Raw genomic sequence first — 13,063 nt, 5'->3', positions numbered from 1 at the left:
TAGTGCTGTCGCCTCACAGCAAGAAGGTTGCTGGGTCGCTGGTTCGAACCTCGGCTCAGTTGGTGTTTCTGTGTGGAGTTTGCATGTTCTCCCTGCCTTCGCGTGGGTTTCCTCCGGGTGCTCCGGTTTCCCTCACAGTCCAAAGAAATGCGGTACAGGTAAATTGGATAGGCTAAATTGTCCGTAATGTGTATGTTGATGTTTCCCAGAGATGGCTTGCAGCTGGAAGGGCACCCATTGCGTAAAAACTTGCTGGATTAGTTGGCAGTTCATTCCGCTGTGGCGACCCCGGATTAATAAAGGGACTAAGCCGACAAGAAAATGAATGAAATCAAAGAGAACAAAATAATCACTTGCTGACGAACTGGTGCCAGATATCAAAAACAAAATAAGAATTTGCTATGGTAGGAGAAGCCACTCTGGGACTTTTAAATATAAATATAAATATTTTTAAATATAATAAATGACTTGTGGCAGCATGGTGGCGCAGTGGGTAGCACAATCACCTGACAGCAAGAAGGTCGCTGGTTCGAGCCCATCTCTGTGTGGAGTTTGTATGTTCTCCCGTGTTCGCATGGGTTTCCTCCGGGTGCTCCGATTTCCCCCACAAGTCCAGAAACATGTGGCATAGATGAACTGGGTAGGCTAAATTGTCTGTAGTGTATGAGTGTTTCCCAGTGATGGGTTGCAGTTGGAAGGGCATCCACTGCGTAACACGTATGCTGGATAAGTTGGCGGTTCATTCTGCAATCGATGAAGACGAAATGCAATGAACGCGTGGTGGCTTTTGGAGGAGTGAGAGCATTCTTTGGCAGCGGAGCCTCTCAAGACAGTTTTGGAAGGTAATAATACTATACTACTTTGATGACGGACTTTAAAATGATCAAAACATCCTTTCAGGTGTTTTACAATGTGGTCGGTCCACTGGTTTGTCAATTAATTCCCATCCAATTGCACTCATTTATTTGATCACGGTTTTTTAAAACAAAATCACATGACTTTATGATGCCCATGCTGGACTTTATTCGGTCGAATTTGTTTCAATCGTAATTTATGTGGATGTTTTCTTATCGGATAAGATTATGCTACTTAGCTGTGCGCATAAGATGTTTATCTTGGCTTTCCATTAAGTATTTTTTTTTAAATATTCCGAAAAAATATTTGAAAACGTGTGGATTTGACAACACTAACTCAACGGTTTCTGAAAGTGTCCTCTAGTTTTGATCAATGTTTTTTAAATATCTCATTTAAGTTTATGCTTTGCTTCAAAATATTTGTTACTCATAAAATATACTTTAAAACTGGTCTTTTAATCCTAGTTATGATAACTTACAACTAGTCAGTGACATATGGAATATATAATAATTTTTGTTTAATATAATTTTTGTAATCCTACCTACCTTTAGGTCAGCCGTGCATATGAATCATTGCGTACATAAAGACCCACACTGTAATAATGTGCTTTAACATACTTAGCCAGTTGCTAAATGACACTAGATTGTTTCAAAAGGCAGTTTTGTACATTCCTGAATATATTTGATAATTTTATTCAAAATATGCAAACCACAGTATAAAGACTGTATAAAGACATCAGTGAATCATGCAAAAAAAAAAAAAAGTTAAACATATGTTAAAAAAAGAAACTGGGTCAGTTTTGAATTATGTTGACTAAAGCCAGGCCACATAGCAAGGAAAGACAATGTTGTATACATATCATCCATCTTAATTACCTTGGGCACTGAGAAAAGTGTCAAAGGCGAGACCAGATGATGCAAAATTGGCATGGAACTCCCACAAATTGCTTTTACATCCCACTTTATGTTACAATTCTAGGGAGTTGGGCTGGTCTTGGCTCTGGTTAGCTCTGACTCATCTAATTAAATTAGGCTAACCTCAAGTGCTAGGTTTAGGGAAGCAGGTGAAGGATTGCCCTGTGGAAATATTCTCAATCTCCCTGCAGAGGCTTCCACATTTCCACATAAAGGAACTGGATGCTAGGTGTTTTGCTGACATTGCTAAGGGTGCACTAATCAAGCTGAACTAACATGGTTCTTAGTGGCTACGAAAAGATAAACAGAAAGACATTTACTATCATAATCAAGAGCATGCCAACGCTTCCCACACTGTGTTTGGAGAAGAGCCCCATCCGGTGAAGGTAATCACTGGTTTAGGTGATATATACTGTCGCCAAAAGGGAACATTTTGAATGGTATAACCTTTTTTTTTTTTTAAACAGAGGTTATTTATTTTCATTCACTGTATGATACTGCAGTTTGAAGTGTAAAATTAGCCTATAATTGTAAAGAGGTAGAATAGTGGGATGGACTTTAAAATGCTAGCTGGGCGATCTCAGCTGCTTCCTTCTGTATGCACAAAGACATCATTTGATTTTTCTAAAAGCATTTTCAATAAACATTTGTCAATTAGATGTTCTACTTCATATTATATGAAGGCTGAGTAGAAAGGAACAAAATAATTCTGTTAATATAAAACATTTCCATTGGTCAAATAGTGGATTTTTCAATGTTTTTTGTTATTTTTTTACTGCATATACAAAGAAGTTTTCAGCTAATGCAGAATTTTGAAAGTTTTCCTATTATTACTTTAACTTCAACCTCAATGACAGTGTGATTAATGTATATTAAAGTGTTCCTTTTCCATTCCAGAAACAGAGCTTTTAAAAAGAAAATGTTTGGGAACATACAGTAATTCTACAAAACCAGCACCCCGACCTAAATAGTTAGTAGGATAAGTACAAAGTCAGACCTATGACCTTTTCTTGTGATTCTGGGCAAAAAAATACCTTCAGTAACGAATGGCCAGCTATTGGTTATATGATTATAGACCTTCATTTCTGTGTTGTACCATTTTTGACAGCATTTTATACTTAAAAAAAATCTAGATATAGATATATAGATTGGATTACAAGGAATAAACCCACATTTTCACAGGGAGAACAAGAAAACTCCGCACAAAAAAGCTTCCTCTCCCTGCCTGGGTTTAAACTGGACATATTCTTGCTGTGAGACAACGGGGCTAGAGGCTTGGCCAATCAATTATATTAGTGCCACTATTTATGCAGACAGTTAAAGGTTCATTATAACGATTCAAATGTTTTATTAATCAATGTTTGGTTAATGGCTTAATATGAACTCTAAGGGTGCTTTCACACCTACACTTTTGTTTCGGAACGTATCTCGTTTGGCCAGTTAGCGCGGTTCGTTTGGCATTTGTGAACAGGGCAATCGCGCTCTGTTCCGCGCCAAAGTAATCGCTCTGAGACCGCCTGAGTGAGGTGGTCTCGGCTCGATTAAAACGAACCTTGGAGCGGATCGATTGCAGTGAGAAAGCGATCCGATCCGAGCACGGTTATATCACAGTGTTTTATGGATATGTAATAGGCTTACGGCTATATGAAGAGAGAATTATGAGTAGGGCGGGAAGATTTGCTTGTCAAATGAGTGATGATCTCCCGGTAATCTTGCGTCTCCCTCCCGGTCCTCAAATAGGCATTGTTGCGCACCCTTCTCACCCCTCCCCACCGCATCTCTCCTCAGACATGTCGCGTGAGCACCTTGTCTATCACCACAAAACCACCACCACCACAGCTGAGCGGGACGCTGCAAAATAAACCCTGACACTCTGACCAATGTGAGGAGAGTTTACTCGCACGTAACTTTTTTATCTCTTTTGGTCCGATTAGAAACTTTGCAGTGTGAAAGCGAACCGCTCCAAGAGCAAAGAGCAACAATGTAACAATTGTAATGTCTGTTTCGGAACAACTGAATCAATTTACAGGTGTGAAAGCACCCTAAGCTCTGTGTGGGGTCCCATAGGGTCCAATGGGTCAGCTTCCTCCTGACAAGACCTCAGAGAGGTTCAAGAGGGCCTGCAGGGATAGTCTAAGGGTTTCAATCTCCTACTTTCCCTAGAAACTGATGATCAGGTCAAGACTCCTGAATGTCTCATCATCTAATGCCCATGTAGAGCAGATGTGACAGTAACAACAAACCTATTTAAGAAAAACTCACTCAATGAATAACCCGAATGACCCGAATCAACTACTACTGGAGGTGGTACACTACTGGTGGAGTCTTTCACATCTCCACATGGGAAAAAAACAGATGCGAAGGTTCTAGAGGTCTGAACATAAATGCAAGATGGTGACCCATCCATCTCATGAATGATGCTTTTATTGGTAGAGACCATCATAATGAGTACATGTTTTCAAAACCAGATCCATGTGGGCCTGCAAGCAATATCCATACCTAAAGTTCCTTGACCTCGCACAGGATCTGTGCAAGTAGGCTTACTGGTAAAATCACATTGTTGCATAGGCCCCGGGCCAGCTGCATTCATTACAAGAAGGCCTTGGTCAGGGAGAAAGACAAATGGCAATGAAATGACTTGTGGGAAACAAATAGGACAACCTGGGCTTGGATTAATCCTGTGTGAACTCAGCAGGACCACTTGGAGGTGGAGTCTCCATTATCACGGGCACGTAGCTGCTGTAAATGCTATCATGACTGAGCTCGCCTAGAATGTGAATGGCATGCATTGGATGAGCTGTGTGTGACTCCAAAGGAGAAGATGGTGAGTCATACAATGTGAGCATACACCCCATGGTTGATGCATGGTAACATAAACATAACTGTCCTGACCATCATGTTTCTCAGCAGAGATGGTGGGAACCACATCCAGTGAAGAAACACTGTCAAAAGCCTCAGGCAGTAGATATGCCAATGCAACCTAGGCTTGATTTATTAACCAAAGCTGCATGCTCTTTACAAACATAACACTCGAAGCATTTGCTGTTACAACAAAAATGAATGGACACCTGTTTCAAGGATACACCAGCCCAGAAAAAAAACAAGAGCAGGGGGCTGAAGGTACAATGACACAAAGGAGTGATGGACACTCAGTTTAAGACATTCCTGACCACAGATACTAAATGTCCCATGAGCCTCAGTGGGACCACTCTTTAATACTTATAATTGTTAGGACAGGCTAATACTGACTTCAGTTGCTCAGTAGAGTCCAGCTCAGAAGAGAAAAGTGATGCTCAGTGCTTTCATGAGCTCGCTCTTTACTCGACCAACCTGAATCCCCAACTGCCAGCAGAAGAGTAGGTCCTTGTATGTCTGACATTATTAAACAGATCAAAAACTAGTCTGTGTTGAAGCAAACCACAGCTCTACATTCATTCAGGGAAAATAGATGAAAAATAGCCCTCTGGCTAATTCTGGTACATATGCAGAAATGCTAATTAATGTACACTGTCCCTAACAAATAAACAAATAAAATAAATAAATAAAATAAAACATAATTGGAAATTAAAAGTCATTACAATGTTTCAGATTGTAGAACATATTGTGAAGGTTAATGATCTAAAAAGCAGCTCGACTCACCCCACTGGACAGAAGTGGAGAACAAGCCAGGCTCAGGCCAGGCTTAGTTGGATGTGCAGTCCTCCTCTGGCCACACAGAAAAGGGTGGAGCTGCAGTCTGAAAAGACATTCAATTCAATTCAGCTTTATTTGTATAGCGCTTTTACAATGTAGATTGTGTCAAAGCAGCTTCACATAAATGGTCATAGTAACTGGAACAAAGTAGTTCAGTCTTTAGTGTTTAAGTTCAGTTCAGTTTAGCTCAGTTCAGTGTGGTTTGAAATCATTACTGAGAGTCCAAACACTGAAGAGCAAATTCATCGATGTGTAGCTTTTCAGATCCTGAACCGTGCAAGCCAGTGGCCACAGCAGAGAGGGAAAAAAAACTTCACCAATAAGAGAGTGAAGAAAAAATCCTTGAGAGAACCAGACTCATTTCGGCACGACTATTTTGATTTCTCAGCTGGCCAGAAGTCTTGTGGGCTTTACTGGGCCCACATTAGTGGGCTTGTGAATGATGAGCATCCCCTTTGTATGGTCTCATTGTAGTTACACAAATGACACATATTGTGGATTACTTACCCAAAAATAATTTTCTTCTTGTCCATTCATCTAGTCTGGATTCTCCTGTCTTTAGACTGGCAAAGATAAAGGATGAACTGCAAGTGTGCCACTTAGCTAAGGACTTATCTTAAAGGTGGACATCATGCGTTATTGCTAAGAGTTTCTGTCAATAAACTAAAATCTAATTCTGACCTCTGTTCCCCAGCAGTAATTCCTTAACAGAAAACCAGATCAGACAATCAGTATAAACTTTTCCTCTGTCTATCAGATGTTATACTTCTTCTCTCAAGATGGCTGGATCTTAGTGGAATATTCTCAGGAATGTCTTGAGCTGGCCACTTACTTTGAAGGACAAGAAGCTGATAACCATTTTCCCAAGTTAATCTGGACAACCCATTGTTTTTCCAAATGCCCAATAATACTAACAATGGTGGAACTTCTTCATGAACCTTCAGTGTCAGCACTTATTAGGGGTGCAACAATACAGATTGCTTATTATTTGGTTCGGTATCTGGTTTTAGGGTCAGCTTCAGTGTGGTTCAGTATATGATATTTCAATAAATATAAACTTTAAAAAATTCTGCACATGATTAAAACCAACCAGGGAAACACCCATACATTCTCACATTCACATACACACTTATGCCCTATGGCCAATTTAGCTTATTCAATTCACCTATGGTGCATGTCTTTGGACTGCTGGGGAAACAAGAGCAACCGGTGGAAACCCATGCAAACATGGGAACATGCAAACTCAACACAGAAATGGAAATTGACTGCAACAGTACAGTGTAAAATATGGTTACCATATAAATACAAGTAAACTATGTACATAAATAAAGCTAAGCTGCATACCCATTAATAAAGAACAGTCAATGGGCTATAAACTATAGCTGGATGTTCCTATGAAAACAAAGTGACACGAAATGTAATCATGGCTGCCAATGTCTAAAGGTTTTAACCATACTGTCAAAGCGAATTAGGAGATGAATCTCTACTTCAAAGGTCAATTATCCTGTGGTGCATTTTCGTGCCTTTTCTCTCTTCCTTTGCCTTTTCTTAATTACTGTCAGAAATGGCTGGGTCACAAGGGACACAGCTGGAAAGCCTTGATGAAATAACAGTTTGGCTGACTGAACTTCACCCTGTTTTTAGTCACATGTCTAACCACTTCACTAGTAAAAGTATATATATATATATGTATATATATATATATATATATATATATATATATATATATATATATATATATATATATATATATATATATATATATATATATATATATATATATATATATATAACCAGACACTCACATTGTCTTATTTTGTTTCCATTAGCTAAGCGCTCTCTTAAGTGTTTTATCACATATCATGAAAGCCAAGGGGGGGTGGGCCTGGAAATGACATGAGTCCACCACAACAATACATTTTCCAGGATTCTGCTACACTGACAAATGTGAATTTTCCATGAGTGTCTAAAAAAAGGGATGTTTCAAGGTTGTCCAGACCAAGCTTCTTGTTTTCTTACTAAACACTTATTGGGGCCCATTTTTACCAGTATGAAGTAAGGGATGTTGAATTAGAAACAGCTGTCGACTGAATAAAAGCAGATTTTCGAACTTTAAAACAACAAGGCAAGTGCTGAAATGTTACACTTCTATTTAGGATCCGGTGAAAATCATTTGCAATGCATTTGATGATTGAAATACTGGGTTTATAAAAGGGCTTGCATCAACATAATAATAAGGTTCAAGTTTCTTTGTACGTTTTCCTTCATAATTTGCCAGCTGCAACCACCAGCTTATTGGACACGTGAGAGACATAAAGGCTAACACTTTAGAAATTGGACATTCCACATGAAGTGATATTTTGAAATTCAAGTGGATTATTTTGTGCTTTTAGGCAACTATTTAATCATTCTTTTTTGTCAAGGAAAACTCACTGCATATTTACTGTAAACTCGGCATTAAAAATACAATCTAAGATAAATATAGTCCACCTAAATGGAACATGGAGTAAGTGCACAATATTTTGACTCATTTAATATAACTAGTTCATTTAATATGGGAAAATGACATGACAAACAACTGTTTTGACCTGCAGTGCAACGTTATACCTTGTAGTTGTGCTTGTTTGATTGTTTCATTGTGTTTGTCTAAGATATTAAAACAATTTATATATATTTTTGTTCATTATTTACACTCCCCGCCCCACTTTGATAGGTATACCTTACTAGTACCAGGTTGGGCGACTTTTGTCTTTAGAACTGCCTTAATCTTTCATGGCATACATTTAACAAGGTACTGGAAATAATCCTCACAGATTTTGGTCCATATTGACATGATAGCATTGCGCAGTTGCTGCTGATTTGTTGGTTGCACATCTATGATGCGAATCTGCCGTTCCACCACATCCCAGAAGTGCTCTATTGGATTGAGCTCTGGTGACTGTGGAGGCCATTTGAGTACAGTGAACTCATTTTCATGTTCAAGAAACCAGTCTGAGATGATTCACGCTTTATGACATGGCGTGTTATCCTGCTGGAAGTAGCCATCAAAAGATGGCTACACTGTGGTCATAAAGGGATGGACATGGTCAGCAACAATACTCAGGTAGGCTGTAGTGTTGACACAATGCTCAGTTGGTACTATTGGGCCCAATGTGTGCCAAGAAAATATCCCCCACATCATTACACCACCAGCAGCAGCCTGAACAGATTTCTATTGTCCAGTTTTGGTGAGTCTGTGTAGCCTCAGTACTTAGCTGACAGGAGTGGCACCTGGTGTTCTGCTGCTGTAGCCCATCTGCCTCAAGGTTGGACGTGTTGTGCGTTCAAAGATTCTCTTCTGCATACCTCAGTTGTAATGAGTGGTTATTTGATTTACCGTTGCCTTTCTATCAGCTCAAACCAGTCTGGCCATTCTCTTCTGACCTCTGGCATCAACAAGGCATTTTTACCCACAGAACTGCTGTTCACTAGATATTTTCTCTTTTTCAGACGATTCTCTGTAAACCCTAAAGATGGTTGTGCATGAAAATCCCAGTTAATCAGCAGTTTCTGAAATACTCAAACCAGCCTGCCTGGCACTAACAACCATGCCATGTTCAAAGTCACTTAATTCACCTTTCTTCCCCATTCTGATGCTTGGACTTGCACTGCAGCAGATCGTATTGACCATGTCTTCATTCCATTGGCTGATTAGATTAATAGCTGATTAATAGCTTACACCTCCCTCCCTGAATAATTCAGACATTGCGATTTATTTAAATCAAAGAAACCAAATGATGTTTTAGTGAAACAATCTGTTTAGTGGCAACATCAGTTTAGCATTTTTGCTGGGAATGTTGCTTTGAGACAGGATGTCACGTGTACGCACAACCCTGTAAAAACTCCATATAGCCGTTTCATGCATGTAATGTGAAGGCTACAGCAGTTTTGTAATTATGGACATGTGGGTCTACGAGATTCTTTGGTCTCATTATTTCTCAGACGTTTTGAGTTTTTTTTTTTGTTTCTAACACGAATGAATGTAACCTGGACGAATAATATCCATAAGTGAGGACTGTGAGATTTAAACAGAGAAATTACAAACTTTAGAGGAAAAACACGGTGTATCATAAAATATTCAGACACACAGTTGTAGGGAAGCTGCTAAAAATACATTGTACAATTTTGGGCTGTCTAATGCAGACTGAATTAACCAATGTGAAAATATCTTTGAAATCACTTTAATCTTGGCTTCTCACAAGTGGTGCTAAGTCATTCAGTAACAGTTGTCACTGTTTTGCAAACAAAAGACAATGTACAAATATTTCCTGACAGTATCAGAGGTTTTGGATGACTATCCCATAGGGGTTGTTTACACATGGTAATTTCTTGTGTTTTCTCTGATTAAATAGCTAATATCCGCTGATTTGGATAGTTTGGCCACATAAATGTGTTTGACATAAATGTGATCTCTAAATCCCGAGCCACATACTATACAAGTTTAGCTAGGTAACATTGACCAATATTATATTTATTTACAAAAACAGAAGCTACATATCAGCTAAAAAATTACTTCATATGGAGGGTACATGACGCTGTGTACGTTTCAATAAAACATGATCACAAGTGCAAAAGGCAAGTTCCTAAATTACTGATGTTATATGCTAAATTAAACATCTACTTTTCTCATTCAGATACCTGCAAGACATCATTCAAAACTGTAAAGGGTTGACATTAACCTAATCTCCTATAAACAAAACATTGTGCAAGAAACAGTATTTTTTATTTAATTATTATTAATTTTTGCCATTGCATGTTGCATTAAGGCCCCAATAAATGGCTTGAAGATGGGCTTCTTGTCTAGTGTGAAGTCTTTAAAATCTCTCCGCGAGCAATCGTACAGGTGCGGAAACATCTGTACCAGCTCGGCTACTTGACTCTTCAGTGTATTCATGTGGCTAGTAATGTTGTTTTGGATGTTATACTCCTGTCTGACCCTGTAGAATAAATGATAAGACAGGGGAAAACATAGCAAGTCAAAGAAGGAGGAGTTCACTCACTCACTGATTGCGTAATTGCCATTGACCAATGGTAGCGCAAAGGTGCTTAGGAGGCAAAATGTACTCCCCCAAAACTTTGCTTTGGTGAAATGTTTTAAACTGCCGAAATACATTCAAAAAGAACTTTGTTTTGGCTGAATTGCGTTAAGTATACCAGGGCCTTTGCCTCTGCTATCTGACTATGTTTAGCTATGTAAACACTCTCAAGTTTTCTTTGTGTGGTTTCAACAACCATTTAGACTAGGGATGCATAATACTGGAAAAAACTGACATTGCAATATTTTGTATTTATGCAATATATATTGCGATATGAATATAATTTCAATATGACTAAAGTGACTGTTTGTAAAAATTTAACGATTTTACATTGATTGGGATATTATGTAGGGGAGTACATCTGCATAAAATATATTCATATATATATATATATATATATATATATATATATATATATATATATATATATATATATATCCAAATATCTATATCTATATCTATATATATATATTTTTTTAAAAAATTTAAGCACAGTAAAAAACAAAAATAAAAAACAGTGCTTTATGGTTTTTGGAGGAATATTACAATATTGAGATAAAGAAATTAAATTATCAAATCTAAAATAACACTAGTTTTCATTAGATAAATAATTAAGCTAAATTAATCTTTAGTAAAGGGTCAATTTATAATTTCTTGTTCCCATATGGTTTAATTTGCTTTAAATCTTGCAGTCATGGGCCTTAAAAAACACATCGGAGTACAAAAATTGACATGAATAGATTATGGTTGAAAATCATGTGTACTGAAATGTGATTTTTAGCTAATTATAATTCCAACTCAGCATTGCACGTCCTGCGATGTGACTATTGCGGATGCGCACATTGCGATATCAATGCTGAAACAATCTATTGTGCAGCCCTTTTTTTAGACCATCCAGTTTCCTCTGAAATGCATCCCAGATGACTACTTGAAGTGGTTTAAATGATCAAATTTAAATCCGACCCGAATGTTTTGGAGGACATTTACACCTGCCATTTTCACAACCAGAAAGCCATCTGAACAGAAAAAAAATGCATTTTGTGCCCAGGATTCAACAGCCTCACAGCGTATTAGCTGATACAACTTATATCTACTGACTAGCTAGCAACACATACCGATATATTGATCAATGTTCTGAAACTTAAAATCTGTGTAAAACAAGTGCCTAATGACTTTACTTCAGTATTGTGTTGTATTTCAAGCAGAAACACAGTGCTCAATAGACAGTGAGGTCTTTAAAATACCAATTTTAGGGGCTAAAAGGGAATCCCAGCTAAAATCTTGCTTGTACATGTCCTCTAGCTGTTATTAAAGCACAGCATGGATGAGGTTTTATCTATTTTTGTTTACTTGTGTTATCAACTATGATTCAACAGGTGTCATCATGCAATCTACAGACTGGTTTATTTTACTAGTGACAATGTATATTCAGGGTCCACATCGCACAGTGAGATTTACAGTAATCTTAAAAAGATGGGTAAAAGCACAAAGTTTGTAAAAAGATTTAAGCAAACCCAGTGGTTTTAAAATGTCTACGGGACAGACTGCTCTGCACATTTTGTATGTCTTTCACATTAAGAGAAGTTTATGAAGCTTTATAAAGCAAACGAGCTGACTCATTGATTGATAACCACTACAAGTAACCAATCAAGTACAAGGTAACTAAGATAAAGAAAAGGAAAAAAGTAAAAGTAAAGAAGCTGTTAAACTGTTTTTATGTAAAACGTAGAAAGAAGGTCATTTGAGCTCATGCACTGTGTTGACTTTTGTACCTTGATAAGCGACTTCGTCTTGTTTTGTATTGTTGTAGATTACTGATTTATTTCTTTGCTGACAGTGATGCTTAGTCTTTAAATAGAATCGTATTTTGATATTCACAGCTGTGATTAAACCAGATTGGTAGCCGTCACCCTATGATTTCCTATGAAAAATTGTTCACTCTGTGGGGACTCATGTATAAAAAAGGGGGTCACGTAATGGTCGGTAGTCTCTGTTGTTTGCAACACCAGGGTGTAGCCTTCAGAAACCAAAGAATTGTGGGGCGAGTGTTAACCGAGGCTGCAGAAGGTTATGTAAGCAAAAGGGGTTCACTTCCAGTTCTTCTGGAGGAGAGCGATTTTAGACAAAAGCTATAAGCCAGTATTACATAAGATGCAGAGTAGCCACAAGACTTAAACAAAATTGCAGTTGACTTTGCAGATTCTCAGGGGCCTTGCTTCTGCTCAGAATAATTTCGAATCCATCCAGCAGCACCACCCTTGCATTGCATGCCTTGTACTCAAGTTAGTTGCCGGCTTCCCAGCGGTCATTTTTGTTCAGTTTTTTTGGATGAAGCTGGAGTATGTCCATAAAAAATTCTGCAGGCAAAAAAAAAAATACATTCAAAATGTCAGGATTTATAGCTACTGTAACCTTATGAAGGCTCTTGCCTTCAAGTCCTTTGGCAACTAAGTTTAAAGCTAATTGCTATGACAGAGATGAAAGACACCCTCATATAGAGTACACATAACTCGGGACATTTCCATA

The 13,063-nt window shown here is 38.1% G+C and overlaps 1 protein-coding gene across 1 annotated transcript in view; it reads right to left on the bottom strand.

The window, feature by feature from the left end:
* Nucleotides 1-2,230: 2,230 nt before the first annotated feature.
* Nucleotides 2,231-13,063, bottom strand: part of coq6 (coenzyme Q6 monooxygenase) — a 46,515-nt gene continuing 35,682 nt past the window's right edge. The window contains exons 14-15 of the transcript XR_015512777.1: nucleotides 3,811-5,505; nucleotides 2,231-3,154 (exon numbers count right to left, since the gene is read on the bottom strand). The gene's annotated coding sequence lies outside the window, so the exon portion shown is untranslated. The remainder of the gene's footprint in view (nucleotides 3,155-3,810; nucleotides 5,506-13,063) is intronic.

The sequence above is a fragment of the Danio rerio genome, chromosome 17, assembly GCF_052040795.2.
Source record: "Danio rerio strain M-AB ecotype USA chromosome 17, GRCz13ab, whole genome shotgun sequence".
NCBI lineage: Eukaryota > Metazoa > Chordata > Actinopteri > Cypriniformes > Danionidae > Danio > Danio rerio.
Note: the sequence above shows the minus strand (reverse complement) of the source record. Positions and strands in the feature narration are given on the sequence as shown.